Source organism: Lissotriton helveticus, chromosome 5_1 (genome assembly GCF_964261635.1).
Source record: "Lissotriton helveticus chromosome 5_1, aLisHel1.1, whole genome shotgun sequence".
NCBI classification, from domain to species: Eukaryota; Metazoa; Chordata; class Amphibia; order Caudata; family Salamandridae; genus Lissotriton; species Lissotriton helveticus.
In genome coordinates, this window is record NC_136065.1 from 256,797,766 (window position 1) to 256,802,813 (window position 5,048).

Below are 5,048 nucleotides of genomic sequence, written 5' to 3' on the forward strand. Positions count from 1 at the left end.
AGTTGCCGGGACCCTGTGCCAAAACTGCACGATTTTAGGACATTCCCATAGAATGTGGAGAATAGTGCCCTCAATCTGGCAACCTTGGATGCACTACCAATCTTATGCAGGAGCATCGAAGGGTAGGAGGAGCGATGCAAAATCCGGAGATGGATCAGTCTGAAACGCACTTGTATTGCTATCTCCCTTGGGCCCTGTAGTGCCTCTTGCTACTCCTCATCCTTCATACTGCAGAGGTCGTCCGTCTAGGCGGCCCTTAAGGCTGTCAGCTGGTCTGGAAGATTATTCATTAGCTTCCGGTATATTGTTGAAGTTGCTTTCTCGGGGATAGGGTCTATCAATATTCTACCCTCTAGGGGAGAGTAGTCAGGAAGAAAGGTATCACCCTTCAACTAAGTCAGTAGTGCCCGTCTAAATAGCAACTAATTGAACCTCTGGGTCTCAGCCAGCTCAAACTCATGCTGTAGCTCCTCAAACGAAAATCGGGCTCTCTCCCTCCATATATTCCCTCGTCTATCTATTCCGATCGTTTTCCAGCCTGCAAACCCTTGGAGAGAGGCACTTTTGTCAACTCTGCACTAGCCCACAGCGGCGTTCTGCTGGTCAGTTTATTTTGCCACCCCAGGGCCGATTTGCCGCCCTCCAGCACGTCACAACAACTGCCGTAAGTGGGGGCCAGCTAGGAAAATTCTTTCGCGAATACGGCAGTGGCTCACCATTCCCCGCAGGCATAGCGTCTTCACCTACTCTGTTTTCTGGCTCATCTTTACCCGAGTATACCCAGTCATTAACTACTAGTAGTTGCGATGCCCAGTAGTAGAGTCGTATCGTACCGCCAGGCCTCCATCTTATATCCCTCTCTGCAACTTGTTTAAGGTTATCCTAGGAGTACCTGCCTGCCACAGCAATTCCCGAGTAGCTTGGCCAATCTTTTTTAAAACCGTTGGTGGGGGGAGGAGCCAAGATGGCGATCGGGATGGCTGCATAACTGCTTGGCTCCGTGCGCCCTCCCGCCCCGCACATATATCCTGTCGATAAACCTGAGCAGTCATTGCTAATTAAGTAGGTGAAGGAAAGCATTCACTTACCCTCTGCTTTTGAGGCTCCTCCGCGCAGTAGACCCGAAGAACTGTCCCCGTTTCTTTGGCGGCCTTCGAGGTGCTTAGACCGGGATCTCGAGTGAGGGGAGTGTCCGGCCACGGTTGCGGCCCCAGCGGCCTCTGGTTGCTAAGGGAAGCCAGTCGGAGAGAACCTCAAATCTGCCAGCCGGAGGAGATACCAACCCACTCCCAGTAGCGGGTTTCCCTGCGAGAGGTGTGAAATAGCTGGGATGGAGAGAGTCCACGATGCCCCGTTCCCCTTCGGTGTGATACCCGGTTATGTTAACAGCCCCCCCCCCGGGAACCGGTGGGTGACTCCCGGGCAGCAGGGAGTTTGTTTAGCCTCTTGGTGACTCTCCTTTCTGCTGCCTGCCCCGACTATTGAGATCCCGCTGTGGAACCTGCTGACTCCGGGGGTCGGGCCCGGTCCTGGGGTGCGGTGGAGGGGAAAGAGAACGTGACGGCTGGAATGGCGGATGACACTTTCCCGTGCACCCCTCACCCGGGCAGAGAAACCGCTGCACGAGAGAATCCCGGGGTCTGGCAATGCAGGAAACCGCCCACGCCCACACATATACTGGCTGCACTAACAACCCTGCGGACAGCCCTAATCCGGGGGGCCCAAGATTTGGGACAAAGGATGGCCGCCATTGGTGTCTCGCCATCTTGTGTCGGCACGGTTCGCTCTCATGGAGGCGCCGATGTGTCTGCCTTTGCTTTATCGACGTATTCCCCGGATGAGTCTACATTCTTAGAGACGTGGATAGACTTGGTTCATGGCCTTCCTGTGGCTGCACCTATGGCGCCTGTGCTCGTCTCACCGGGGCCTTTCTCTGATCGGCAAGTGGAGGAACAACATCGATACACGGTTTGGGCGGCCCTGTCGGGGTTTTGGCGCCTCCCGCATCGTGCGTTTCCCTTTCCGTGTCTGGCGAGACTGTGTTCGGACTCGAGACTGTTGGCGGTGTTGACATTGTTCCAATCGGACTTCCGCCATGCAACATCGGCGAAATTTTGGTGGCTGGGATCCTATGGAGCGGCGACACTGCCTGACCCTCCCGGTGTATTCGGACCCTTTGTGCTACTTTGTATCCCGTTTGCAGGATGGTTCAACATTGGTACTATTGACAAACGAGGCCAGGGGTGACTTTGCTTTGAACATGGAGGGACTCATGGCTGGTTGATGGTGATTTGAGGGGCGCTTAGCGGGGATGTTACTGATTGTGTTATATATGATCGAACTTAAAATTCACTGCTCATCATAGCATGGAGCAAGTGGAATTCCTCGATCTCCTAATAAAAAATCAAAATGATGGCCTAGAAGTTGATTTATATGTAAAGCCTACGGCACACAACACGCTTTTACATTTTCAAAGTTTTCACCTGAAAAGCCAGCGTGAAAGTATTCCATTCTCTCAATTTTTGAGAGTCCGTAGGAATTGTACTAATCTTGCTGATTATGATAGACAAGCGTCAACTATGAGACAGAAGTTCCTAGATCGTGGTTATCCACATAGGCTTGTGAGAAACTCTTATAAAAGAGCGCGATTTTATGATCGTGATGCCCTACTGAGAGCAAAAGAGCCAGTTAAAAAAGATCAACTTGTCTGCGTTACGAGACATTCCACCTTAGATGAGCGCGTTAGACAGCTCATCAATGCCAATTGGCATATTCTGAATTGTAATCCAACATCTAAAGAAAATTTAGCTAAGCCCTTGTTCGCACATAAAAGAAATAAAAACATCAAGGATTATATTGTCCACTCCAAGTTTGGAAAAAAATCTACCATGCTTGGTTCTAATCAGCGATCCTTAACTGACAATCTCCCAGTGTGTGGCACTGTTAAATGCTCGACATGTAAGTCATGTGCCAACATACTTACAGGTGAACATTTTTCACATAATGGCTTTGAAACCAAAGCGTGTGAAATATGGAACTGCAAAACCGCCAATGTTGTATATTTTTTAAAATGCCCTTGTGGGTTGGGCTACGTGGGAGAAACCTGTAGACCAATCCAGGTAAGACTCACAGAGCACCGATCTGCAATCAAAACAAAAAATGTGCAGCGCCATTAGTAAAACACTTTTTGGAGAGTAATCACAAAGCAGAGGACTTCCATTGGCGCATCCTTGAAAGAATTAGGACACCAGACAGTAAGGGTGGATGTGCAATCCAAAAAAAGAAAGAAGTCTTTTGGATTTTTGTTTTAAATACCTTCAAACAGGGACTAAACTGTGAGATTCCCTGGGAAAATGCTATATTTTAATTATGGTATCTTATTGTGTTAAATTGGCAATATGACTTAGTGAAGCCAAATTTGCTAGAATCTGAATTGTTTAATAAATATATACCTTAATAGTTTGATGTCTGAATATAATCATTGAAATATCAATGAATCACAATATGACGTCGGAAAGATAAAATATATTTTTTTTATAAATAATAGGGCGCATAAACAGAAAATATTATAATTAGAATAATTCTTGTATTATTATAAAACATGGGTATCGAACCCCTGCCGGATACCGAATGATTTAAGCATGGTTGCGCTGTGCCGGTTCCCCCAGACCAACACAGAGCGACCTTGTAATTGCTGGAATTTGAATGCTATTATATATCATAGCTCGGCTCATTTAAACAATTAGATCTTGTGATAAGAAAACGTAGCTGATTATAACTAATTTACTGAAGGCCCTAATTCTATTTTGCCTCTTTAAAATTCGAAATATAGCGGAACATGTGACCACCGAAAAGGATACATCTATAGTGAGTGAGCTCACTGAGAGTTTTGTGTCTAAGTAGAGTTACTGATGCATTAGTAAATAACAACAAGATATCAGAAATGTAAAATAGAATTTCTATAAAGAATAGGACACATAACGGCAAAATACTATCATAATAATTTACAGCAAGTAAAACATGGTTAATACCATGGTGGTATCGAACCCCTGCCGGACACTAATCGATTTAAGCATGGTTGTTCAGTGCCGGTTCCCCTAGACTAAGATAGAGCGGCTACGTAATCATTGAAATCTAAACGCTATTAAATCATATAACACGGCCCATTTAAACAATTAGATCCCGTGATAGGAATAAACAGCTGAACATAATTAATTGTCTGAAAGCCCAAACTCCACTCTGTTTCTTTAAAAATTTAAAGTGTAGCGGAACATGGGATCACTGAAAGAAATATATTTATAGGGAGTGAGCTTGAGGCAGTTGTCGTCATCTTCAACCGCCAAGAAGACGCTGCTGGTTACCCGTTGGCTAGACTCGTGGAAAGCCTTATCTCGGTAAGTGCGATGCCGTAACGAGAAGTTCCGACCTTGAGGGAGGAAAGGGTGCAAACGTATCATTGAAAGGCAGACTTGAATTTCCGTTTATGTTTCTTTGCAGGCTTGACTGCTTAGAACTTGCCTATCAGTGAGACGGCTTCGAGAGAGAATCGTTCAAATCTGTTTCACGTCCCTATCAATGGAACGTTTGAAGCGCTTGTATTTTTAAGGTGAGGAAATGCTGCTTATGGCTAGTAACTACGGTTGGTTACTATACATTAGGTCCGTTTGACAGATTGAAAAAACAACCTTTTTTAAATGTATGTTATTATTTTTAGGTGCCTGATTCGAAAGATACTAATACTTCACAGAATAGAATATTAGCTGGACGTCTCACATGTGAACATAAGAACCACCACCTTACTATCATTATTATTATTATCTATAATAACTCCTGTATTGAATGATGTTCTTATGGCATAACAAACATAAGGTCTACGCGTTTCGAACTCTTTTCAGTATCGAGTTCTCATCAGGACCACACTCAATTTTTACAACAATTCAAATCGTCCTCAAGATCACGGCGCCGGACCACCAATGTGTCTTGGTATATGCAACATATCCCTATTATAATTCTTATTTTCTTTTTGTATTGGAGGATTGTCTCAATGT

At 45.3% G+C, this 5,048-nt stretch overlaps 1 long non-coding RNA gene across 1 annotated transcript; it reads left to right on the top strand.

Moving 5' to 3' along the window:
• Positions 1–4,330: 4,330 nt before the first annotated feature.
• LOC144753088 (uncharacterized) lies at positions 4,331–4,806 on the top strand. Its single transcript, XR_013594195.1, has 3 exons — positions 4,331–4,394; positions 4,498–4,606; positions 4,715–4,806. It is a non-coding gene; the product is annotated as an uncharacterized LOC144753088 (long non-coding RNA).
• Positions 4,807–5,048: the final 242 nt, after the last annotated feature.